The sequence below is a fragment of the Corvus kubaryi genome, unplaced genomic scaffold (genome assembly GCF_017639235.1).
Source record: "Corvus kubaryi isolate FWS band 111438036 unplaced genomic scaffold, C.kubaryi_AGA036_p1.0 133, whole genome shotgun sequence".
Classification (NCBI taxonomy): domain Eukaryota; kingdom Metazoa; phylum Chordata; class Aves; order Passeriformes; family Corvidae; genus Corvus; species Corvus kubaryi.
The window spans coordinates 6,234,499-6,262,272 of record NW_024580667.1 but is presented as its reverse complement, the minus strand read 5'-3'; the positions used below and the strand labels follow the sequence as shown (position 1 = coordinate 6,262,272).

Sequence of the window (27,774 nt, the reverse complement as noted above, 5' to 3'; positions counted from 1 at the left end):
TTTTACACTAATGGGGCTTTGAATGTCAACAGTGTGATATGTGTTGCTCTGCTGGGAAAATGTATTTTTTTAATAGATATATTCTGCATTTCTTTATAGCATTTGCTATGGAATGTAACCAGTTTTGACCGTGTGACTCAGAAAGTTTGGTGGAGTCAGCAAGTGACTTCTGTTCTAAGATACTGTAATGCTTCTGGTATGTGTGTGTGTGTACATATAATCACAATCATATATAGTTTTCTCAATTAATGCTCATGGCTGAGCAGGAAAGTTGTGGTAGAGAAAAGGAATTCCTTTATCTGCAACAATACATGGCTTTTACTATAGTGTTTCAGAAACTAGGCTGTGTGTGAATTGACTGAAGAGTAATTTTTTATTCTACATCTACAGAAATCATTCCTTCTGAGTTTCAAAACAGATTTTTCAACACTGTGCTTTGACACCTTCCTCAGAATTTCTATTCAGTACAGTGACAGCTCAAATACTGTGTTCACTGGGAGGTGGAGAGACACCATTCTCAGACACTGACATATAGAAAGAAGTAGCAGTGATTATGTATGCTTATATGATTTTTTCCTAACTCACTCCACATGGTTTTCACACTACCTATTGTATTCTTTAATGATCAACGAGCTATTGAGTCTTTTTTTTTTCCCTTGACATCACATTTAGCAATCCTAAATGCCTAAACTGAACAATTGCAAAGAAAACTCCTCCTGGTCTTGAAGGTTTTGGGTCTCTCAGGCCTTCTTTTTCTCACATGGGTTTGTTTCAAAGACATAGAGTGTTTTTTTCTGGAGAAGGATGTGGAAGTATTCATTGCACAGAGGAGCAGAGAGGTTTCTTTTCAAGCAGCCATCTACATGTGGGAGCAAAGAACTCTGTAGGCCTTGCAGGAGAGGGGCCTCTTAACAAAAACACAGTGGCATTCACCTGTCCTTTCCCTTCATAAAAATTCATCTCTTCTTGAAACCAGAGTCAGACTTGATGTGGCAGTTCTGTATAAAGTTGGGGTCCACTGGTGAAGAAAGGGAAAAAGGCCAAGAGAGGGAAATGTGCATAGTCTGCTACATCTCCTATACCTGCAACAAGTCAGCCTAATGGTTGAGATACTTTTATTAACTTTGGAGAACAAATAACACAGACAAGTCATTAGGCAGTAAAGGAATTTAAGGCTAAACAGAAGCTCTGCTCTGTAACTTCCTGTATCCTTTTCCACTGCAAGACAATCACATTATGTATTGTTTTTATAAAAGAACTGTGAATCATTCTAAATAAAGTTTATTCACTATTAGCACAAAGTAAAAGCTTCTTTACCCTTCAATGAGAGGACACATTCCCAGCCTTAGTTCATTGCCAATTATGGGCCCATTGCTCTTTGTACAGCACTTCCCTAGAGCTTAACTATATCTTCTTACTTCTGGTGATCCTCAAACCCTCCCTTTGAATTGTTCTGACTTGTAAAATGAAGTCAAATTATTTTGCTCTAATCCCATGAGACAAGAATTCAGTTATTGTGGTCATAGTTGTAGTCTTTCTCTGAACCTCTTCCTGCTGAGATTTATATCAAAATTAAACAAAATCAAACAGAATTTTCAGAAGGTTACAGACCAGGACATACCAGGACATACACTTCCCTACTTGTAAGAAAAACATCCCTCCTTTAGCTGCATTAGTCATATTTACTGTACAGAAAATCCTCACATTCATCCTGGGATGAACTCTTTTTCTTTAGTTCCAGGGGATGAGTTCCCAGAACAAATTTTGGTCACAAGAAGAAATTTTGCTACTTTCACCCGTGTATTTAACTTGCATTTTGTGCTTCTCCCTCTGAAGCACTTCCATGAGATGGTCAGGGATGGGATGAGTGCTGCTCATAGAGGAGCCCACAGAGCTTCCCTGGTAGGAGGGAAGACAAGGTGGTTGTGTTTTACGGTGGCAGATGCTCTGTCTTCAGAGACATAGACAGAGTCTGGGGGTTAAATACAGTACTGCCTCTGTAAAGGACAAAGTGTTCAGCCTCATGGCAAAGAATATCCTCAAGGTTTTGCTCCCCCATGAAGCTCCTGTAAACCTGACTTTTCATGAGAGGACTGGTGCTCTTCCCATACCCCGTCAACTATCCCAGTGCATGGCAAAATTTACTATGGCAGAAGTAAATAAATACATACATTTATTTCCAGCTTGAAACTTGACTTTTCATTAGTCTAACTGCACTGGAAGGTGAATTGAAATTGTCTGGGATGTGTTTTATCTTGTTGCAGACTTGCTATCAAGAAAGACACCACTGGCTAGACATGCTGCTTGAATTTAAGAGAAAATAGCCATCTGCCTTTTAGCATAATTCAGTACCAAGCAGAATAATTGGTTCTTTGAAACAGAAATTAGTTCTTCATTCACAGTTCCTGGAAGGAAGCTCAAATTGGAAAAGTTGTCTAAAATAGATGAGTTTGGAGATAGCATTTTGTACAATGGAATTGACCCATTTAATTAAAAACTTGGTTGTCAGTTGCTGTTTTCTGTCAAACTAGGGTAACTCTGAGATTGAAGTGACACACCACTAAAGATAGAGCAGTGCAAATAGCAGGTTCTGTTCCAGCTGCAGAGTGAAGAAAGATCTTTTGAAATGGATAGAAAGTTTTGCTTTTTCTTTTCTTTTCTTTTTTTTTTTTTTTTTTTTTTTTTTTTTTGAGAAAGAGTTTTTTTTTACACTTGGAAATGAAAGCCTGAAGAACTGTGCAAAACGCATCAAAATAAATTATTTCAGCTGGTCCAGGTAGAATGGGATTCAAATCCTTGAGTCGTAGGGCACAACACAAGCTGAAAAGTCTACCAGAATTGCGTATTAGTAATTCAGCTCAAAGCCAATGAGTTCCTCAGATGGGGTTAGAGGAGCACCAGAAATATTAAATAGGTGAAGATCCTTGTTTTTGTGATGCTGTCACTCTGCTTGTGGCGTCCCTGACTGAGTTCTGCTAGAAAGATTTCTCTTTACAGTCTCAGTCATCACACGAAGCACAGACACAGGTGACCTCTGGGGTCACAGCAGAGCTCACACATCTTGTATCTCACATTCTGCTTTCCAGCATTCCCCTGCAGCCTGCACCACACACACCCCAGAGCTACAGTCCTATTTGGCTTTCCTTGAGTTTGGCACAGCTTTATACAGAATAGCTGGTGTCCAGCTTGTGGATTTATGTCTCCTTAGGCTTCGTTCTGCAGGCAAGTAACACCCTTAAATTCTTTTTTAAAGTCACTAAATATAGATGATTTTCTTTTTAGGTTCTGCAGACTATCAGTCTGAACTCCAAAAACTGCACTTAATTTCAAACCCTTTGCTTTAAAGGTTTCAACCCTCATTCTTAACATTTTATCCTCTTCTGCTGATTAGTATAAGAAGACTTGCAAAAACCCCCCATCTTAATCTGAAAAATTAAAATAATTAAAGTAAAATATTTTTTAAAAAATTAAAATATTTATTCAAAAGCAAAATATTAAGTAATAAAATTATTAAAGCTTGTTTTTTGCAGGCAGAGAAGAGTATGGAATTCATTAAGGACTTATTTGTGCAATTAAATCTATGGTTCTTGCTATGTACCACATAAAAACTCACACAACAGAAAACATTGTAATTTAATTTGCTCTCTTTAACTTAATTATCCACTTCATTTCTTAGAACCATATAAAAATGTTAATTTTTTTTTTCTTGTTAAAGCTCATTGTGAGTTTTTAAACAGAATTTATATGACTGTGTTACTGTATGGTATCTCAGTTATGTCATGCCTGAATTCTGGAAACTAGACTATCCTCACAGAGGATTGAAAGTAAGGATTTGTTTTACTTAATTTTAAAAAGCTTTGTTAACTGCTTGAGTGCTGCCAAATGAAGCTTCTAAATCCTCACAAGAAGCATTCAATCCTGTAATACCATCAACATTCAAAAGAAAGCTGACAAATATGACTTTCTCCACAGAACAGCAGTATTAGAGCAGGCACTGCAGGCTTGAGCAAGAAAGATGAAGCAGTTTTTGGGTTGGCTCTTCACCATGTTTTCACTGAGGTGACTCCTTCACTGGAATAGCTCAAATGACTCACCCTCAGTGTAGTACCATCCTTTATCACATGCTGAAAGAACCTGGCACGACTTCGAGCCTTGGCTGGGTGAGTTTCAGTATCCTGGAGCTGTAGTCAGCAGCAGCCAGGGTGGAGCCTGTGTCAGTACTTGGGGACACCTGTGCAATTCTATTTTCCTGGATTTGGGCTTACTGAAATGTTGTGGCTTGTTCATATCCAGTTCACTTCTTGAGGCAGTATCGTTTCATAAGGTTTCTGTCCTTCCTGTGCCTGTTTAGAAAGAGAATTTGCTGTATGACACCATGAAGTAATGGTGGGAGAGACAGAGTATCCTGAAGTGCAGGAAAGGGTTCTTCACTGTCAGCAAAGCTTTCACCCAGGGAAACTGTTATGGAAAGGAATATTCCTTAGAATGATAAATAGATTGACTGCCTTAAGCTAAAATTAGGTGGAGTTTTTATCTGCTAAAAATTATATCTAGATTTTATATAAAACCACAAAGACCAAAATCCTGTTTCAGAGTGTAATCTATTAAAACCAAAGCACATGGCAATGGAAAACATTACTTGAATGCTTGGAAAATAATACTTCAGTGAAGTATTTCTTCTTTCTGTTCAGACTGCATTTGAGAAACATTGTTCTCTGTTGTGAAGCAATAGCTTCTGACATAATCTAACCATAACATTACAGTTGTTGTTGTTAGAGAAGGAACTAAAACTAAGACAAAAACCTCCATACAGTCTTCTCACTCTCAGAGCCAAATATAGGTACTCTGAAGATTTGGAAAGAAAAAGTAGTTAACTGCACAGAGATATACAACCCAGATTCTTGAGCTGTTTATTTTTTGACATATTTTGCATTTTGTTCTTGTGGTAGTTGATGTTCTACTGTGGCCAGCACTGAGGTGAAAAGGGGTTAGCTGATTAGAAAATTACACCCATAATGTTTGTTCCAGGTGGCCTTCTGATTACTCTCAGGATCAGGTTTGACTGTCATCTTTATCCCAGGCTGCAAGTATTTATTTCAAAGTCACCGACAACATGCACTCCACAAACTCCACGTGGTATGCTGTTTGCTAGGCAGCCATGTAAATGACAGACATTGTCTCAATTGTTTCATTTCAAATTAGTTGAGTGTCTTACATCTTCAGAACAAAGATACATTAGTAATTAATCCTCAAACTAAGCAAAAAAAAAGAGGTAGAAAGTTGATTCCTTGTCACAGAGATGGAGAGCTAAGGCACAATATTAAGTGGTATATAATTAAATAATGTCTGTAGGCAGAAAGGTAGAAGATTTCTACATAAGCTGCAGTTGGACACTGGATAGTGAATATTAAAATATGGACCAATGTGGTATCCAAGGGAATGGACTGTCTGTGCAGCACTTATGTTTCTAAGTAGATTGCAATTATTATTCAGAGGTCTCAAAAGAATCCTGCAAATTGACAAGGACACACTTTCAAGTAAAAGAGCAGGAATTCAGAACACCCTAATCCTAAAATGCTTCTGATACTGCTTGCATTCATAATTGTTCACATTCATGTACTGTATTTGCATAGCAAAAGCAAAAATATTTAGTATTTGAAGCACAAATTTCAGCCATATGTCAACACATCACACTAGGACTGCCTAGGCAGCGCTGTCCTGGTGAGACTTTGGATTGACTTTAATGTCAAGTGGAGTAATTCAATTTGCAGTTGGGAAGACCTGGAACTCTATTCTGCTCGCTGGCCTGCAGCCAGGTCACACTGGGTTGTGATCTCATAAACTTAAAAGAGTCAGCATGGATCAGAACTCGAGGAAATGAGCATTCAGTGATTTAGAAGCAATGCTTCTCATCTCAAATCAGCAATGCCCCAAGATGGCATTGAGGGCTCCATTCCCCAACAAAGCCATCATTCAAACTGATATAAACCTGTTGCTTTGACAGTTTGTGTTTATTAAAGATCCAGGCTACTTTTCAGTGTTCTGAGCTCGCAATCAGTTCTCAAAGCTGACCTCTGCATGTTCCTGGTGCACTGACCAGTGATCTCTGAAATTGTATCCCATCCCATGCCCAATATGTTTTCTGCACAACTTTTGCTGGTGTACCAAATGTAGCACACAGGGGGAGGTGCAGCCATCTCAGCTTCTTTACAGCTGGACAAATGTTAAAGGACACAAATGTTTTGAGTGTTGGTACAGTCAGGAGAAACCTTAGCAGTTATCAGAAATCAAACCCCTAAACATAGATAAAATGTAACATTTTCTCTAGTGAGCGGTAGTGGTCATCTCTACATAATTTGCAACACATAACATTTATATTTCTCAGTACCTTTCAGAATGAGTGATATAACTGTGGCACAAAAATGGGTATCTGGGAACCATATTAGCTGTGTCCACCAAGAAATTGAGTATAATGAAAAAGAAGGATAAAGAAGATAAGCAACTGACTGCTTTCTGATATCAACATGCTTTTGAGAAACAACAGAAGACAGAACAGAACAGAAGACAGGTGAAAGAAAAAAGAGGTGGAAGGTAACATGGTGAAGGAATACGACTCTTGAAATGTGAAAACAAGATTGAGGTAAAAGTATCTCTGACTACTTCAGGACTTTTTTTTTTAATGTCAGATTTTGAGTGAACAATGTCATTTAAACAAAGAGTAGAATTTTTTAGCAAATTGCTTGGCATAGCATTGCACAGACTTCCAAGAAATACTGGTTGGAAGAAACATTTATCTAATGAGGACTTTGTGCACTACCACTAGAGAACCAAAGGACTGCTTTTACAAAGCTATAGACTGGCACTTACTGAGATTTATGAAACTCAGATTGGGTGTTGTACCAGCTTCAGCAGGGATGCTGTGACAATTTAATCTGGGTCTTCAAGGAGAGGGAAAGAATATACCTCATAAATCCATATCTGTGCCATGTACAATGAATACTAAGCCTTTTAAAAGCTGAGTTTGAGTGACTCCTACACTTGGGGTAATCCTTTGCCTGTGCAATCAGTTTGTTTCATCAATCACTAAATTTTAATGTCAAGATTTACTTTTGATATGAAGTTGTAAATATCAGAACACGGATAATCAGGTTTATGTTACACCTGTCCTGAGATGTCAAAGGGAGAAAGAGGAGGGGCGATAAACACTTCATATCAGTTTCCCTGATGCCAGGTTCTCCAAGAGTAGCAGAACAATTCACAAACAATCTGGCCCAGAAGGGTCAGCACAACCCAGGAGCAGCACCAAAGTATTTATTTCTGTCCTCTTTGGCCTTTCTTACAGATGAGCTGGATGTGCTTCTCCTACTGAAAGATAAACTTCCTGAACAAGGATGATTGCTGTACCAATATCTTTACTGTCATCTCACTCCTTGAGTAGCTCTGTGAAATAATTGAAGCAGAGCTTGAACTAAGTTAAGAAATAGAATAAGGGCATCCTAATCTGTACATCTCTTGATATTTTGGTTTTCATAAGTTCAGACGATCAATATTACAGAGATGCAGCTCAGAGTTCATATTGCATGTGTTCTGGTGCCTTGGACCCACATGAATACGAAGGGATATTTTTAACTTCTAAATCCAGCATTATAATTCAAGCCACATATTCTATCTTATGATTTTATGAAATAGAACTATTGCCTGCGGATGTTAATTTCCAAAGAGAACAGTTCTCTGTTCAGAACAGGTTATTATAGATGGTTGTGTAGCTAAACTATACTCACTGTCACTCAAGAAGAGTAAAAGTCTCGAACCAATGGGAAATATGACATGGGAAAATGCTAGGAAAGCAGTTTAATTTTGAATATATAGTAATCTTCAGCTCTTGGAAAAAAAAGGCTAAAATATGAAGAACTAAAATATGAAAAAAAAAGAGACTGAAATAATAATAAGCTATCACTACAAAATAAAAATTTTCAGGAATGGGATCCACGGAGGATGCATTAGAAGCCTGACAAATTTGGGGGTATTTAAAATGAAGAGCAGAAAAAAGGTTGGCATTGTCATGTAAATGTCAGATATATCCTGGAAAAAAGAAGCATAAAATGACAACATCAATCTTTTTCTTTTGAAGTGGTTGTGTATAAATACAGCTCAGGCATTTATAAAAAAATAAATAGATGCATATCATATTCACTAAAAGTATCAGTGAAGTGAATAGAAATTTCGAAGTTGTATAGGGATGCTCTATGCAAAATAAAATGTGCTGTGTTTCTCTGCGAAAACATCCTGGGACATCACTAAATTTTCTAGTTCATCTTTTCTTAAATGATCTATTCACACCATTTTTTTCTTCAGCCAGAAATTCTCACTCATACACTCAAAAAGTGAGAGAGAAAAATTGCTCACCCGAGAATTTCTTCCTGTGTCAGATCTGGTATTGTTTTCTTTAGAATATAAACTGGAGAGAAGCAGATGTATTTTCCACTTTTTTGTTTAATTATTCCCATCATGTCTAGAATGGGTTTCTTTAAAAAATTGTTCAAGCATCCAAGCAAGTCTGATGTTTGTTCCCATTTTCCCCCCATTTTAACACCTTGATCTCTTAAGTGTCTTCAGCCCATGACTCCTAGAGCACAACTGCAACTCCTAGTCAAGCACTTCTTTTTATATAAAGGAATTGATCAAAAGCTGCTCTCAGTCAGCAAGCACCTTCCATCCCTGAAAGAATGTTCATCTGCTCAGGAATATTAAGAATGCACTGTGAAGGAGGATTAAAGAATCAGCTACCTGTAATATGAGTAGCAGGAGTCATCATGACTGAAAACTGATCAGTGAAATGACTTCACGGCTGAAAACAGCGCCTGAAGACTGATCTCAGCTTACAGCAGAGATCAGAAACACATCCACCGAGGGAAGATCAAACCCATTTGGTGTTGACATGCACCTTGGTGCTGCAGTGATGGCTTGCACACCATTCAGGTGCTGGTTGAGCAGGCAGAATTGCACTACAGGTGCATAGTTTTCAGTGAATGACTGGCAGACAAAATCCTGAGAGAAAAGCAAGTCAGGCAAATCTCACCAGGCAATCCCTGAGAAAGATAAAGGTGTTTTGTTTCTTTTTTTTCAAGAAGGTTATGTAAATATGTTGAGCTAGTACTCCCTGTTGAGCTATTACTCACTGTACAATTGGCTTAAGGCAATTACAATCCAACACGAAAGCTAATCTGCATGTAGACTCCATTCAACAATCCAAAATCATGTTCAACAGCATTTGTAACTGCATACAGTCCCTCTGAAAATCACTGGGAAATTACTGTACAACTTACACTGTACCTTTGTGTCATAAAATGTGCAAGAAAGCACTCTAAGCACAAAATAACTTACAATAAGCTATCTGAAGCATTTACAGTTTATTTTCTTTAGGGGAGAATAATGAGTAAAAAACGATTTAAAAAAAAGATCCCCTCAGTGCCTTTGTGTGTCACCTTTACAGAAAGACCTCCAAATATAGTGGAAAAAAATCTATTGGTCTATTCACATATGGAAGACCATAAACTTTTATTTTCTTTCAGCTTCAGTGGTATTTACAATGTCACAAACATTGTTGGTGTCTGTACTAAAAGGTCAAGGAAAAAGATTAATGAACTTGGAAAGATCCTTAAATAGTGTTTTAGCCTCATGAAATGTCACCATTTTATAGTCACCATTTATTTTCAGTTCTTGGATTTAATGTGATTTTTGATAATTAAGCTTTAAAAAATAATTTGTTGTTTTAGTTTTCATCATTAGTAAACTATATTAAAACACTAGAAATAACCTGGAGATAAAAAATGCTGTCATGAAAGCTTGACTTGTTCTCATGATAACAAAATGCAACACACAGCTTCAGTTTCAGCAGTCCTTCTGTAGCAATCCAAATTCAGGAATCCTGGTTACCACTGGAATATCTTTTCAGCTTCTGCTATCTCTCTGAAACAACACAAACTAAAAAGCCTGGACCACTTAGGAAAAAACTGATTGCTTTAAACTTTCTAATGGCATTTGAAAGTTATTTGAACAATTTATTTCTTCACTCTTATGCAGTTTAGGCACATTGCAAAGGAACTTCTATCAAAAACTGCTTAAGATTTTAAACAAAGTAATTGTGCAAAACCTCAGAGATCAGAGTGGGAGGAAAAAGGAGACTGTATGATTGATCACTCAAAGTTAGCAGTGCTCATATCCTGAGCAAGGCACATGCCTACTGCTCAGTGGAAGGGAAAGAAAGCCAATGGAATGAAGGAAGCAGGGAGTTATTTTTGCTTTCTTTTTATATCACTCATAATTTCGAAAACATTTATCATACTTCTCTCATCCATCTCTTTTGTAAACGACATGCCTTCAATCTCTTCAGCATTCCTCACTGTGAAAGTTCAACCAAATCTGCAATTATTTGCCCTCCATCGTATTTTTTGCTATATTCTTTCCTGGTAAGTTAACAGGAACAATTAAAAAGAGCTATGTTAGAATATCAACATTGTGTCAGAGAAGTAATCATTATGATTATTTATAAAATATTTAATATGCATGTGTACATGTGAGGGAATATATCCCTATAAATATATATTCTGGTTTAATTTACATTGAAGTCTCAAATACATCTTATTATGTGAGAAGAGGCAGTTGGACCCAGGAGCTGTTCCAGACCACAGTCTTTTATGCCAATGTGGAAAACAGGAGATGAAGGCAGCAACATAACTTTGTGCTTTGTGTTTGTCAGCAGGAACTGTGCAGGAGCCATTTTGACATTGGAATAAATGGCTATGAAATATCAAATATATCACTGATTGTTTTCAACTGTGCAGCTACAGCATGAGAGCTGTGTGCTTGAGCTTCATTTGCCTCTTGCTGCCCATAGTGATGGAAAAGACTTTGGGCTGGAAACTCCTGCCAGGGTCTCCTGTGCATCTTACATTAAATAAAATCTCATGACCTCTCAGAGGATCTGTACCTGTCACTCCCTCTTCCAACAGCTTATGCCTGAAATCTTGTGATTTCATTTGTCCCTGTTCAGTTTTTTAGGCAGACTGCCATTTGGGAATTTTCAATGGTGCACATAAAAAGCTTGAACACTGATCCTTTGCCCAAGCAATACCTCATTGCCTGTCAGCATTTTCTGACAGGCAGAGAAATAAAACAAAGGGATTCCCCATCTGAATATATCCTAAGGTGTTACAACTACTGAAATTGAAGAAATTCCCCACATCTGCTTCAAATGTCAAAACAGCAAAAATGGGTTAGGAAAAATAATATTAAAAGTCAAATTTAAGGAGTCTATATTGGGCAATCCTACTCTCAATTTCCGAGATTTTATCCCCTAGTGCAGGTGTCCATGAGGTTATTTCCCTGTCTGTGATTACTCCCAGGGGATCATCAGAGTGTGGGCATGACCTCAGGCTGAGTGAATTAGAGAAATGGCAATGTTCACAAGTAGAACAGCCACATTTCATGTCATCCTATAGCAATAAAGTTCACAAAATATAGTGGGATATACAGCTGTAGAAACCAGTAAGATCAGATTGTAAATCTATGGTAAACTCAGCAAGCAGATCACTCTGGGACAGAGAATATGCCAGATGTCATTAGAGGAACTGTCAGAATGTCCATCTCTAAATATGAATAAACTACTACTAATAATAATTTATAAATTAATTACAAGAATAATTATAAGCAGGTAGATTAAATAAGAGGTGAGCTAGCAGGAAGATTGGCAAATCAGTTTCCTTTGGAAGCAGCAAATGAACTGAGACAGATAGTAATTTTACTGTCAAAGCACACTGTGATAAAGACAATACACATCAGCCTTTCCTCATGAGAATCCCAAAGAATACATCCTTTAAAAGAATTTATAGAGCCTCCTAGCACAGACACCATATTCCACATGTGAAGAACAAAACCTAATTTCCCTTGGACTAATATTGATAAAAGTCACCGCTATTTGAAAGAATCCTGCTGCTGAAAAGAATTTGGACAAGGCAATTTTTGCTATTATGGGCAAAGCACGATTCTTTTCTGTTTGGCTTTTGATTCACATTGCAAAGCTCAAAAATGATGTGGTTTTTGGATATATATCTAAATGTTAATCCTGTGAAAGAGATCCAGAAAGAAACTCCTATTTCTATACTTCTCCTTCAGAAGTAAATTGCCTTCTCACACAGTATTTCTCATAATCCAAAACTGTCAAGGGAGATTAAAGCCTCTCCTGCATTTTTGTGCCCATGCATAGCTATCAATAATTGCACCCTTGCTCCCTTTCATCCATCTAAATTTGCTTTTAACTATCTGAATACACTCATGTTTTTTAAAAACTGCTATGGCCCACCCCTGCATCATACATCCTTCTGGACATTCACACACATACCTACTTTTGTGTGAGTCTAACTATACAAATATATTGCTGCCTTTGATTTCACTCAAAACTATTGCAGAAAACACTCATAAGTGTCCCAGGCAATTAACACCACTACTTAAAGTTAGGTCTTACTCATAGCAGAATCACTGGGAGACATTTGCTAAGTGTCTGGTTGGGTTTTGAATGTCTCCAATGGTGGGCACAACATCTCAGGGCATCCAGTGCTTGAGTATCCTCTTATGAAAAACGTTTTTGTTCACAAAGAACTTCCTATGTTTTATTTTGTAGCCACTGCCTCTCGTGCTCTCACTGAGATGCACTGACAACAGTCTGACTCTTACATTTACTCCTTTCATCAACCTCTGCATTGGTAAGACCCCAAAGCCTCCCCTTCTCCAAGCCGAGCAGTCTCAGGTCTCTCAATCTCCCCTCATGTGAAAGGTGCTCCAGTCCCTTAATCACCTCTGTGGCACCTTGCTGGCTCACTGCAGTATATCCATGACCCTCTCATACTGGTTGAGTAGAGAGGAAGGAAGGTTCATTTCTCTTGACCTGCAGGTGCTGCTCTGCCCAGTGCAGCCCAAGCTGCTGCTGGGCTTTGCTGTGAGATCACATTGCTGCCTTGTGTCCAGCTAGGTATCATCTGGGACATTTTCTGCAGAGTTTCTTCCCAGGCAGTCAGCCCTCCACCTGTACTGCTGCCTGGTGTTATTCCTCCCCAGGTGCAGGGCTTGGCACTTCCCTTTGTTGGTCTTCGGAAGGGTCCTGTGTGCCCACTCCAGCCTGCCAAGATCCCTCTGAAAGGCAGCACCCCCACCTGCTGCACCAACCACTTCTCCCAGTTTTGTGTCATCCGCAGACCTGCTGAGGGTGCACTTGTCCCCTTTTTTAAGTCACTGCTGCAGAGGTTGTTTTACCTTGATCTCGGCCTATTTAGTTTGGTGATCTCGTCAGTGTTACTTTTTATGAGCTACATCCACAGGATACAAATCCTGGCATAAATACAATCATGCACTATCTCTGTACCCCTGAGAAAATACTTCTTGTGTAAAGTACAAAAATTTCCCAACTACTCCGTGTTTGATAACAATTTGAAACGAAGATTTGGCAACTGTGTTTGGGCAGCATCGTTCCAAATAGTTCACTGATTCCCCACAAATTTACAGTCTGGACTGGGGGAAAAAGTCAACATTTTCAAATTTGAGGCCCTGATGATGAGTATTTAGCATGACATTAAAGCCTTTGATGAAGCTAATGGAGTCTTAGGTGTGTTGAGCATTTCCTATCCCCTGTGAAGGCTGGAAGGATTAAGACCAGGCTACATATTAAGATACAGAAACATGAAGATAACTGTCAGTCTTAATAATTTTTTGTATTTTTAAATAGAGCTATGATTAAAAGGATGTGATGTTCCCATGTTTAGCCCATTTTAGCTGAAGGTTGCCAAAAGCAGCAGTGAAAAGGGGATGGACTTTCTGCACTGCACATCTCAATGAGACATGAGCTTCAAAGAGTGTGCAGGCATCTGAAAACCTAATGCAATTAGTTAATCAGTTTATTGTCCCTTTGATTGTCGGCAAGATTATGTTGATTTTTTTTCCTCCTTTATTAATTCTACATTGAGAGTTCTATATTTGAAACACACAAAAACGGGGAAATGAGTATCTGCAGTTCATGTATGTCACAAATGTTGCATATTTTGCAAAACATTTTAAATGTGACATTTCTTTCAGTGCAATGAAAGATGCTTCTGTGGCATACTTATTTTCTTATTTCCTGCCTGTCACATTTTTATCATTAATACAGCTTGCTGAGTAGTTAACTAAATGGTAATGAAAAGCAAAATGTCTGATTTCCTTCATGGTGTGTTTCTGGGAAAATGGCACTGTGCTTCACCCTGCCTGACCATTTACCTACAGTTCTAAGTGGAGAACCCACTTCAGAGTGGTTTTTTTACATAGCTCTTGTATTCCTGGGATAGTTTCTTAGAACCACTGGGCCACCTGAAATCATTATTGATTGTTATTATTAATAGATATTACCATTATTACTATTATTTACATGTAAGGGAAAACTTGAATTGCTACTTTTGCAAACAGTGGCTACAAATAATAGTAAGAGAAAAGTCTTCAAAGAGAAGCAGTCGCCATCTGGTAATCATTGTTACTCTTCTATCACTTACCACACATTTTTTATTAGAGTTTCCAAATTTAAACAAAAATGTGCTTCATCTTCTGAACCAAACCCTACTTCATGTTCTGCAGGTGAGTATGTGAAGTTTTCTCTACTAAAAAAGGGAAAATCTGTCATTGGCTTCACATCTCATCATTAGAATCCTGCATCATAAAATATTTAAGACTCATATTTTTGTTCAGTTCTGTTGGAAAAACAAAATACATCTACAAAAATGGATGGAATAGCACGTTCAACACCAGATATGGTGGAAAAAAATTAGATAAATGTTTTCAAAGCCAGCATGTTGACTGGCAACTTCCAATATTTCTGTGAAGAATTTGTAGTCAGTGTGATGTCAACATGTAACATGTTAGAAAAGTGCATTTAAAAATTCATATTTCCTGCAATTTATATGGCTCTCAAATCTAGAATCTTTTGGTCTTGAAAATTAATTTCCACATGAATAAGTCATTATAAAGATGAATAAGCTTGTAACCAATCACAGAATTGTCTTGCTAGTGAAATTCAATTTTGAGGACCTCTTCACACATTGTGTTTTCATTTATGCAAGCATGATCACAGGAAATGATGAAAGAGTAGTTTTTATAATTTCTAGGTGACTGCCAAAACTTCAAATCCAAATCCAAGTGTGTCAGAGTGAACAAAACTCTTGACAAGCTAATGGAACTGAACCCAATTATGTCAGGCTGAATTTGGTCCAGAGACCAAATTGTTGACTCTATGCAGAGGCAACTTTCCCTTCAGGTTAGAGAGATCTGTACAAAACATTTATGACCTTAGGGGAAAGTAACAATCATCTCTCATAGATTTAATCCTATATTTGTCTCCTTTTAACAATTTTCTTCAAGTACTATAATAATGCACATGTGAATTCTTACTCTAAGTCTTCCTGTCTTCCCACACATCCCCCCCAGCCAAAGTCTTGAAATATTTTCTAAGCCATCACTGTAATAACATTGCTAGATAATTTACAGAATATTTCTTTCAAGAAGAACAGCAATTTTTATTTAAGCATGTGTCATGTTCTGTGCTATGCTATCAGTTAGGAAAATACTACCATCCCCTTTGCAGCCCTGGTTAACTTTCATGGGATTATTTTTGTGGAATTTTTCCTACTGATAATTTACTAAAAAACCAGAACCACATAAATTAATAAAATCCAGAAATGCAAAGTGCACTTTAATTTGCAGTATTGACATAATTGTAGATCACTTAGTTTCTGTTAATGATGAGTGATGCTTCTTAAGAACACTGCAATGAAGATCAGCTGGAACTGTTTGTGTTCCTTGCTGTAAGACCTTCAAAGTTCAGATTTTTCAAACTGAAGCAACAGAAGAAGAGCTAGGAAGGATATGAAATCTTGCTATCAGCAGAAGAAGACATAAAGTTTATAGAAACTCCTTTTACATTATTTTATGGCATTTCTAAGGGATCTTGGTTTTGCTTTGTTCTGTTGCTTCACTCATCTATTTGCAAGCATTCAATCCAATTAAGGCCATTAATTTGTGGATTAATATTCCTCAATATTCTAGCCAAGACACATCGACATCTTAATCACTTCCTTAGAGCAGAACCACTCAGTTCAAGCCTCCATTAAAATATGGATTAAGAAAACATCCTCCTTTGCTGTGAGAATAGTTTAGTGCAGGTACTTGTCATAAACAGTATCAGGATTTTTTCTAACGAAAAAGGTTCTCACTTTGTCTCTCATATGTCCTCATATTAAATCAACACATATTCTAGAATATTTGAATAAATAGTGAAGATAATTTATTCTTAACAGCAGTGCTGGTGACCTTTCCTACTATGCAAAAACAAACAATAAAACGAGCAAATCCAAGGGGAAGTCAATAGAAAAAGTGTGCCTAGCTCTTTTTCCATTAACAATCTGTGCTAGGCTTCACCTTTCCTGTCCACAGAACAATTGTGACTAACATGCTCTCCTCCCACAATGGTGTTAAATGGCGGCAGCATGGCAACAGTGGCACTTCTTGCTAATTGGAATCCTTGCATTTATAGGAAATCAGCTGTGTGTCAGATCAAGGACACACTTTGGCACAGGGAATGATAGAAGCTAAAAGTACAAACATGCATAGTTATGCTGGCAATGAACTGCCCAGCTATATTTGTACCAGGATATTTCCTTGGCAACTACCTGGATCTGATTATCTGAACTAATTGTTGCATTATTTTTATTAGAGATGTCAACTTTACCATATTTAGTTTCCAGATGAAGAAACTGTAGATACAGAAAGCCCTCTTCCCACCTCTCCAAACCTGCTTTTGGCCTTTGTACTTCAAGTCAGCTCATCTAATGCCCTCCTGAGCGTGAACACAGACAAACTGTGCAGCTGGCTGAGGTTTTAAAATTACATATCCTCACTTCAAGGATGTCTCACTTCACTATTGACAAAGGCTGTTGGAGAAAGGCTACTGTTCACCTCAGAGAAGCTGTACCTTCAGTTCACTGGGGCAAGCAGACCATGAAGGCGCTGAGTACCTCAGACCTGCCTCGAGGCTTTCCAGCAGCTTGCACTGCACCCTTGCAGGGCAGATATGAAGGTAGGACCAAAGGCTCCTCACCCCAATACAGAAAAAGAGGAAGAAAAACTGGAGAAAGGTAATGCTCATTCCTATGGTTGAGAGTGGGAGGGGTGGGATATGCAGCCACTCATTTGGGGGATTCATACCCACCTATCCCTCCTCCAGTGTTCTCCTGGTGCCTTTGTCTGTGGCACTGAGAGCAGTGAACTGGACCTCTCGAAAGCCCCGTGCAGAGAAGGGTCATTAATCACTTTGCTCCCCAAGGTCCTTTGCCTCTGTCAAGAGCAGGTCCTCATTAATTGAAGGATGCTCATGGAATTAAGTGAACTTAGCCAAGTTATTATTAATGATATTATATAATATATATATTATATAATAATTATATAATAATATTATATTATTATATAATTATATTATATAATAACGAATAATCTCATCATATAAGACAAGGGGTAATGGTTTTAAACTGAAGGAGAGAAGGTTTAGATTAGATATTAGGAAGGAATTCTCCATTACGAGGGTGGTGAGGCACAGGAACAAAGAAGCTGTGGCTGCCCCATCCCTGGAAATGTTCAAGTCCAGGTTGGATGGGGCTTTGAGCAACCTGGTCCAGTGGAAGGTGTCCCTGGCCATGACAGTGGGGTTGGAACTAGATGGTCTTTAATGCAGCTTCCAACCCAAGTGATTCTATGATAACAAACTAGTTTGAAACATTAGCTACCTCCATGCCTTCCTATTAATCTCTGTATTTGAAAACCCTTCCTATTTTTGAAAAACATTAAAGTCTGACAATATAAAGGAGTGTGGAGGCTTTCAGTCCTCCTCTACAAAAACCACACAATAAAGTGATATGTTCAACACACTCATTCACAATAACAGGCACACTTGAAAACACAGGAAAACCATTTGCTACGTTTAACCAATAAATACCAATAAACTACCTTTGAACATCTATATTCATAGATAACCAGTCTCTGTGAGGAAAGCTGCATTTGGGTCTGCACGTAAGCTCCTGTAAGTAATTTGCATTATTTTTCAAATTAATAAAACATATATTTATGAATTAATAGGATTTTATGTTTCATGTCTAATTATAAATTAATATTAAATTTTCATATATTAAATGATATTAATATATTTTAATGAAAATTGAAAAAAAAACCCTATTAATTATTATTTGAGTGGTTTAAAGTGCTGTTGAATCATATGTGATTCAGTTATTTGCCCCACTGCTAAAGCAATGGGGTTTTCAGCATGACACTAAGAGTTTCTTACTGACAGCCCACAGCACTTTGCACCCACTCACCCTACATCCTTCTATCTTCTTCAGCTGAGACTAAAAATTTCACATGCATTAAATCTGAAGGTCGCTCATTAGGTTTAATACACTGATCACCACAAAATTTAATTCACTGTTTCTTTTACAGGAAAAATGGCTCAAAGCCTCTAGGAGTCCAATGGCTATCTCCAATATTTCATAATACTTCCTGATCTATCTACAAGTTTTAGACTTGGTTTGTCAAATTACCAGCTGAAACTCAGAGTGGAAATTTCTAGCTCTTCAAGTAAAATAAGAATGAGTATTCTTCATGCTCAGAAACTATGAGTCAAGTAGAAACAAATATATTTTTAAGTCACAATCATCATTTTTTAAATAGATTTAAAAAAAAAAATCTCTGGAGGTTGGCCAGGCTGCTTTAGTGTGTTTATAGCTGTGTTTTCAGGCCTCTCAAGCTAAATTGTCTCAATGAATGGACTTAGAAAGATCACCTCTCCTTTCTACACTGCTCTGGTTAATAACAGTATTTATCTCTCCCAGAGATCTGGTTAAGTATCCATTATCTGGCATCCAAAGGCAAGGTAGAAGTGTAAAACATTAATAGAAGTAAGCAATACTTACCACTTAACTATTTAAGGCATAGATTTATGTCTCAAGGTGTGAAATTTAGATACTCTATGTTATTTGAAAATCCTGTATGTTTGCCAGCACAACCAGAAACTGAACAAAATTACAAGAGGCTTGGGTGACTCACTAAGAGTGCTTCACATTAAATAAAGACAACAACCAGCATTATCAGAGCTGCATTTCCATCCTCATTGTGTTTTGAGAGAAAATGGCCATAACCATGGAGACCATGCCATTGTCATCCTAGCTAAGTAATTAATTTCTCATTTAATATTACTAACGTTGTGAAAGTCCAGCATGTGCTTGGATGGCCCCAGAAAAGAGCAACAGCAGCATTTAAAATGTGGGTTTTTTGCTCTGGGCTGTCCTTGCAAATCACCCAATTTGTTGTTTAAAATACTGGGCATGTAGTTAAATGACCAGTTTTCTGATTTAACTACCAGCAACAGAAATGTTCTGTTAAGAGGATGAATTTAGATGCTGTCGCATTTTCATTCATTTTTTCTTCTTAATGTAGCTCTCTGTCAGAGGAACTAAAACTCTAGAGAAAAGCTTGGTACGTATAAACAATTCACCCTGGAGTTTTAAAAGTAAAGGTAAGCTCCTCACAGATTAATGAAAAACAAAGCCATGCAATAACTGGTTTCAAAACACAGTACAAAGTTTAGTTGGCTTCTAACCAATGCCCAGATTCACAAAAGGATTTCAGCTTCCACACAGGCACTCAACACCTAAATCCTGAAGTGTTCTCCACAGAAATCCCCACTTAAACTTTGGGCGTCCTTGGATGATGACAAATAAAAGTGGCAGCAGGTCTTCTTATCCCCTGTGGATGTTGCAGCTTCCAGCTCTGCTTCGCTCCAGCCAGGGCCTGGCAGGGCTGGGGATGCAGGCAGTGGCCTTGGCAGGGATTTGGTGCTGGCATAGCAGGTGGGATGTCACAGTGCTTCAGTAGCAGCAGCGAGAAAACTGCATGGAAGCTGTGGTTCAAAGAGGCCCCTGAGACTTCAGATGCTTCTTGTTTTGTTTTCCAGGGTTGACACATCTCTGGGGTTATAATACCAAAATCAATAGTTTATCCATAAGTAAAGAAATACTGCTTCTGATAGGTTTCATTGTGTTTAATGACTCTTAGGAGGGGAGGGATGAAGGAAGAAAAAGAAGAAACATTCACAAAACACTTTGCTATTTCTGTAATCAATGGCATGCCCCCTTTGACTGAAGGAGTGAAATGAGATTACCTCTAAGAAAGCTGAGGTGATGTGCAATCAGAAGAGAAAGACAGGTGAAAATATGATCCCAGGCACGGGTGCCAGTTCGAGTTTTTTCCTTGGCATCACTTTTCTATCAGAACGTATGGGGACATTGTACAAGATTAGTAGTTCCTGGCAGTTATTCCAAAGTACTCACCAAGGGCCAGATTTCTGATCTCTGTTGGCATGAACTGATGCTCAAACCAGTGCATTGTTTTTTAATATGCATTGAATAGTATTTTAATATGTATTTCAATATATAGTTTCTTGTTACAAGACCCTTTCATTTTGTATAAACGTAAGCCATCAAAGTTGGAGAGGGAAAAGACAGTGAGACTATATTTATTTTGAAGACCAAAAAGAGGAAAATGGAAATTGATGTTAGAGTGAGACAGAAGAATAAAAGTAAAAATTGAATTAGTGCAGCTACATGACTCTTTATGGGAATTCCTTTCTCAATTGCCGCCTAACTTTAATGTTAACATCAGGATCTGCCATAACTGTTGCTTGTAGAAATTAGATACATTTTTAAAATTTTGGGCAATACCTACAGCTTCCTTCCTCCTTTTGTGAAATTTATTTGTTGGTAATATTTTAAAAGTTGCAACTCCTATAAGAACATCACTTCCCTGTCTTACATCCAGACTTTCCTAGCACTCAAAAATTGGGAGATTGTTCATTGAAGTATTTACTTTGGCTTCTAAGGGGCATGAGGAACAAGAAGGTTGTTTGCCAGAGACATGGAGATACTTGAAGATGAAGTTCTCATCACGCTGTTTGGCCCAAGCAGCAGGAAGGTGATGTTCAACACAAAGAAACAAGCAAAGGAGATACCGAAGAGAAAAAGGAGATTTAAAACATCACAGCAGAAGTAGAACTTGGAAAGTCTTTCAAATCTTCAAAAGCATTCTACCCGTCCAATTTTACAGGTCAGTTTCAATTTTTTAATATTTGGGACAAAAATTTTTAGATATTTGTGATTTCACTTCTTTTTTTTTTTTTTTTTTTGAAACATGCACAGGGAATTTTCAGCCTTTCTCTGTCATCAGCCAAGTAACACAGTCCCAGCTAAGGCCATCTGAACAAGAAACCTAATCAGAGCTGGAGCCTCTGCTCCAGACTGTCTCTGCTAGAAGCAGCATTTTAAAAGAGTGAATGAAGATCAAGGAATTTGAAGCTGCCCAAAGCAGCTAAATTTTTTTTTAGTGTACTACTTTTCATCTCCACACATGAAAACAGAGTCATTATTGATGATATCATGTACTGAGTTCTCTAAATGCACTGTGCACAACAAATTGGTTTGGTTCTGATCATATAAAGTCTACTTTAGTACTTTTCATTAATTTTAGTAATTTTAGTTTTTTAGTTCACATTAGGCCACCAGACCTGTGTAAAACATTTTCATAACAAGCATATGGTTTTCCTGAACTAGATTTCAGTTGCTTTTTTCTCTCCCTCTTTTAAAATAGTATTTACATAGAATTTATTTAAATTAACTTCTGAACACTTCAGGTTTACCTCTGCTATTATGGATAATTTATTATGGTCAAAAAAGAAAGTTCCATTTCAATTTTTGTGAAATAGTGGTGTCATTTTCATTCGTCTCTCAGCCACATTGATGTTAGACTAACTGGAATATTTCACCATAAAGGTGGCTGCTGTGATTACATTTGATCAGCTGTAAAAGGGATTTCCCAGAAAAAGGAATGGAAATGCTTTTATAGCCTTTTAGGTAATGTCAGAAATTTTTTGTTTTGTTAATATGAGCTTTTGCCAATCTCTAACAGCATGATCCAAATCCCTTTTGAAGGCAATGGAAAGTCTCCCATTGAGTTTGATGGCCTTTGGATCAATCCCTAAGTGCATTTAGGCTTAATGAGATGTTAATGTGAATTTTATGCTGCTGTGTATAGGAATAGGCTTTCCAACTTTTCCTCACTAATGCAAAAAGAGCGATCTGCCTTTTTAAATTTTTAAATTTTATTTTCCTGCTATAATCGGTAGGCACGCAGAAGGAGGATTGATGCAGCTCATTGTGCTCCCTACCTTCTCCCCCTCCCACCACCCTTTATCGCTGACACGCTGCAAACTGCAGAGAGCATCACCCGCTCTCGGGGGCGTCTAAAGGAGAAGTAAATACTGGCCTCCCCCTTTGCGTCATCATTGCCTTGAAACTCCGGTTTGGGGAGAAAAAAGGCAAAATTAAGGGCGAGGTGGAGGGGGAGGGGCGGGTAACACCACCAACGAAATAAAACCAAAACCGAACAACCAAAAAAGCACCAAACACCCGGGAATCGGGAAAGTCTAATCTTGGTTTCTTGCTCCACCTGGCGGGAGATGCGCGCGGGGCCAGCGCGTCCCCCCCGCACCTGGAGCGACATCCCGGGCGAGGGAGGCGGTGAGGGACCCGCTTCCTTCTGCCATGGGCTTTTGGGGTATTTTACGGGACCCGAGGAAGGCAGCCGGGGGTTGATGTGGGGTGGCGGGGAGTGGGTCTCGGCTCACGAACAGGTTTCTCCGTTAGGGTGAGGTTCCTTTTTTTGGGTGCCCAAAGGGAATGATGCTTATTCTGCAGCTCCTTAGCCTTGTCATGCGAGTTTGACTTCCCGGAGGATGAGGGGACATTGTGTGACTCACGGCGGTGTAAAGATTAACCCGTTCCTTTCAGTGGCCTTAAACACGACCCGATGGCTGTGCAGAAGCTTGCAGAGCTGTTGCATGTTGGACAAGTATTTCACATATGAATACATAGAAATTCTCAGAAGAGAAAAAAATGTGTCTTTTGGGAATGTCTCAGTCACTCTAAGAAGAATAAAAAATCATCTGCTTAGGGTCAGTGACATTGATGACCTAGCCAGGAACACTCACTGAGTGTGGGAAGTTCGAGACACAGCACAACATGTACCGTAGGAAGTGGTTTTGATCAGTGTGAGCAGTTCCAATACTTCTCAGAAGCTGTTAGCACATCTTAAATCTACTGTTTTATAAATATTTGGAACACAGACAGGCGCTAATGGCAACATTTTCATGCCCTTAGGCTCAAAGTGAGCTTTCTCTGGAATACTCTGCTCTGCATCTTTAAAAGCCTCAGCAGAGGATTCACCCCAAGCTGAAGTACAAGGGAAGCCACAGCTCCAGCCAAAGGTAGGCTGCAGGAGGAGTGGCTGAAGGGACACATTCTCCCCAGGACAGCTGTCCCAGCAGGAGGGTGGAAGTAGACTCCACACTACCACTGGGTTGCTCTGGTTGCTCACAGCCTAATGGCCTGGTGGCTTTTTTGGGCTACCTTGAATGTGGCACTGTGAGGAGGCTCCAGGGTCTCAGAACCCTTGCCAGAGAGGAGGCAGCTTGTCTGGCAGTGCTAACTGGTGATGGTGACCTGGCAGGAAAGCCAAGGACTGCACTGTGAGCTGGAGCACAAGGAGAGAGGTATCTGCATCTGACCATGTGAGGGAGGATATCCAGCTAGGAGACATCACGAGTGCCTGCAGCCAGGGCTGCACAGCAGCAAGTCTAGGCATATGGCTAGACACAGGAAAAGAGGGTTTTCCATGGATTCATAGCCAAACTTCAGCAGGAGATGTGGCAAGCTCTGATCTCAGTATTTGACACCACTAGGATGGAAGTAGCTGCAAAGTTTCATTGTTTATTAGTTTTCCCGAGGGCTCCCCAAGGAAAAAAAGTGTTACCTGTAGAGAATATTTATAACAACCATTAGTTATTTTCTCTCCATTCCTTCAGTAACTGTTTCTGTGGTAAAGGCCAGCTATTTGACAAGCTGCAGAATATAGATTCTCATTGTGTTGATTGATAATTGAGGTATTTGTAAGTCTCAATTATGTAAAATGCTTGGCATGCCTGACTTTTAAATAGAAACTTTCTTCAAACAAGCATCTTGGGAGACCATTACAAACCCTCTTTTCCCAAAAAGGCTGAAAAAAGACATACTATCTCTATCTTCCTTTAAATGTCATCAAACCAAGTCTATTTATTACACATTTCAGATTCAACTTAACAGTTTCAGTGTGATGTTTCTTAGGAGAGTGGTAATCTCTTAGATTGCTTGAAAACATGCTGTTCTTCAGTGAAAAGGAAGAAAGATACACACTGTATTAAAAACCAGACCAGAAAACCTTGCATTTACCCATGAATTATTATAGTATATCCTCTGGCCAAGAATTTTCTGATCTAGCTGAAGACTGAATAGCTTTCAACATTAACCACTTGCAAAGCATACTAGAGTACGGCCATGGGTAGCCATAGCAAATTTTAGATCTGAAATCACACCACCAAATAGATAATTCCTGCAATTGGCTGGTTTCAATAGTTCTATCAACTCAAACATTCATCCCACCTGGATTGTATGGGTACGTCCAACACCTGGTTTATGAATCCTGCCAGTAGTGCAGGAACAGCAATTGTGCATCAGGTGAGCTGTAGCAGATGACATCTTTTACCTGGATTCACAAACTGATCACCCCAGCTGTTTGGTACAGTTTGTTTACTCCCTGAATTCCCCTTTATGCCTCTCCTCTTTGCCCTCATCTGCACTGAGGCTGACAAACCACAAGTTCACTGCCAAAGGAAGATTAGACATGTATAACAAGAAGACATTACATATTTTGTCATAGCTGCAGTCAGTGTGCAGAGATTATTTACCAGGTCCAGTGTTTAAGTGTGGCAGATGGAAGCAGGCTAGCCGTTCCCATGAACAAAGATTCTGTTTCCGAAAAAAGGTGTGTTCAGCTTCTGGAAAAGAAATTTACCTCTCAGCAGGCACTGGCAACTCTAATCTTATTTGCACTTCTCAAAGCAGCAGCACGCATCTCCCTTTCTCAGCCCTAGCTCTCCCTGCCAGCCGAAGCTGTGCTATACAGAGAGGTAGTAAATAATGTAGGATTGTGCAGATTGGCGTGAGGCCTTTTCCTTCTCCTGTGCTGCAAACGCCTCTTCAGATGCAATAGTTAAGGTCTCAGCACAGTGGGATTACAAATCTGATAGTCAGCACAGTTTTGGACAGTTTGAGCTTTCAGGCATTTTCCATGAATAGACACCAATCATTTCACTCCCACGCTGGTGAGGTGCTCTGTTGGGTCAGGCATTTTTCAGATGGGGATCAGAGAAACAAGCACAGGAATGTGAAAACAGATACAATTTTGTAGATTCATGCAAGGTACAAAAAAATCTAGGGCTATATGATAAAGGCATTTTACTCCTAGGCTTTGAATTAAAGTGTCTTTCAACTTTATTTAAGGGGTTTGCCTTGTCAAAGCAAAATTCCTGAACATAAACACTTGTTGCTATAAATATTTAAAATTCTCCTCTGTGAAAATACAGATGAGACATATTAGCAAACACAGCACTGAGTCTCATTACGACTTCTATGCATAATGAAAATGTTAAAAGCAATATGGTTTCTTTTAAAATAATACTAGCACTTAGACTATAATGGTACACCCTTGAAGATGTTGTTATTTCACAAATGTTCAGCATTCAGGCTCTCATACTAATGCTTGTTGTAATACAACAGAAACCTGCACTGCTATAAATTCTCACTAATGCAAATTACTTAGAGGGATGGGAAAACCTGCCTTTATGTTATGTTGTTCATTTTAATGTCAAATGCCATTCTTCATTCCTCTATTCATATAGCTTTATTATTAAAAATATTTGTCTGTAAGGTGGAGATGAGCAAACAGCCCAAATTTAAAACACTTAAGGCTCAGCTGACTACACCAACAATCTGTGCTTCTGGGCAGCCACCTCTGCTTGAGAGATTTCAGCTTATACCCTGCAGGCGCAAATAGGGTCGGGGATTTCAGGTACAATAATAAGGGAGGAGTTCCCAGGTTTATGAGAGCCTTAGGCTCTGTTCTACCGCTCAACAGCTGCTGCTGGAGCAGTTACAGCATTGCCCTGTGGTGGAAAGTGACTAACCCTGTTCTGTAGGTCAGAGGCTGAAATTTCTGGGGCTGAGATACATCACAGGGCAAGACTTTTCCTGCCACCAGCCTGCCACAAAGACACCACCCACCCCTGACAAATTGATATGATCCTGGCCCACAGAGCTCCCTCTCCATGGTGTGGTGCTTTGAAGCAGAAACAAGAGATGTCACAGGGCTCATGACAGAAACCTGAACTCTGGCAACAAAGAGCCTCCTTTTAGTTTTGATTAGCAGCACAAACAGCAGGTACTAGCATAGAAGATGGAACTCTGGCTTGTACTAAGAGGTCACACGGTTTCTCCTTAGCTCCAAATAAAAAGTCTACAAGGATGGAGATGAAAAAGAGAAAAACAAAGCAAAACACACACACACACACACATTAAACAAGTAAACAAACAAAAACCAACACAAAAAGGAGCCATGAAAGTTTGAAGACAGGTATAATTAGAATTCGTGGGGTTTTCCCCCATCATAATGCAATCAGATCCACTTACCATCTACTCTGTTACCTTATATCCTGAATAGCTGTACCAGTTTGGGAAAATTTAGAAATATATCCTCTGATAGAAGGCAGGTTATGACCACTCCTCCCCCACCAGCTTCGGAAAAAATAAATCTTCCTCGAAGAAAAGTGAAAGAGATAAAAAACTATTTATTTAACAAACACACAGGAAAAAGATAATGGTGCTAAATAATAAAAACTCTTACTCTGCTGAGAGAAACCTGGGAAAATTTCAGAGTCCTTCCATAGTCTCTCTCTCCCCCTCCTCGGAGCTGGGACAGGGTGGTGGGCCCAGCTCCAGGGCCAAGGCCTCAGTGGAAAGTCCTCCCAATGTATTCTGATGTTGAAACCGTCCAGCAGAGGGAAAAAAAAGAAAAAAACAAAGTCCCAGGAAAAACAAAAGTTCCATCTCTCTCCAGAGAAAGAAAAAGGAGCTGAAAAACTGGCCAAAAGCAAGCTGGGTGCCTTCCCCACTCTCACTCTGCTCCGCAGCTGAAAAGAGAGTCTCTGTCTCTGTGTGACCTTGAACAAGCTGCAAACTGCTTTGAAGAAGTTTTGCTCAGTTTTCCTCCCCCCTCTCAGTCTCAGTTTAAAGGCACAAAAAGACACTAATTTCTGGGCATGGGGCAGATATAGGGGATACACATCATAAAGTCACCCCAAGACAATAGTTCAGCATGAAATTCACAGAGAAAAGAGATGGGGAACATGCTATGTCATATTCCAACAATCTAATTAATTTTGTTCTGGTTTTGCTGAACTAGAAAGTGTACATTCAATTTTGTTAAGTATTACCATTAAATGTGTTTTCTAAAATACTGCAGATAATTTCCTGGGAAGGGCACAAAAATTCCATAGTTTCTATAGTGAAAATGCCCCAAAGAGAGCAGCCTGTGTCTCCATTATGTTTTTCAAAAGAAAAGCTTCCCTAAGGCTTTGTGTAGAAGATGATAGTGACGAGAATGTATGTTCTAACATTTGATTGGTTACCACAGAGAAAATGTGAATTCCAATGGAAGTGAATCAAAGATGCAGTT

At 38.8% G+C, this 27,774-nt stretch overlaps 1 long non-coding RNA gene across 3 annotated transcripts; it reads right to left on the bottom strand.

The window, feature by feature from the left end:
• Positions 1-26,990, bottom strand: LOC121668092. 3 transcript variants are annotated; one of them, XR_006017254.1, is made up of 3 exons: positions 26,944-26,983; positions 26,730-26,851; positions 1-4,343 (listed from the first exon to the last, which is right to left on the bottom strand). It is a non-coding gene; the product is annotated as an uncharacterized LOC121668092 (long non-coding RNA). The 3 variants fall into 3 exon arrangements; XR_006017253.1 differs by lacking the exon at positions 1-4,343 and having other exon boundaries at positions 18,833-26,855; positions 26,944-26,990; XR_006017252.1 differs by lacking the exon at positions 1-4,343 and having other exon boundaries at positions 18,833-26,851.
• Between the last annotated feature and the right edge of the window lie 784 nt (positions 26,991-27,774).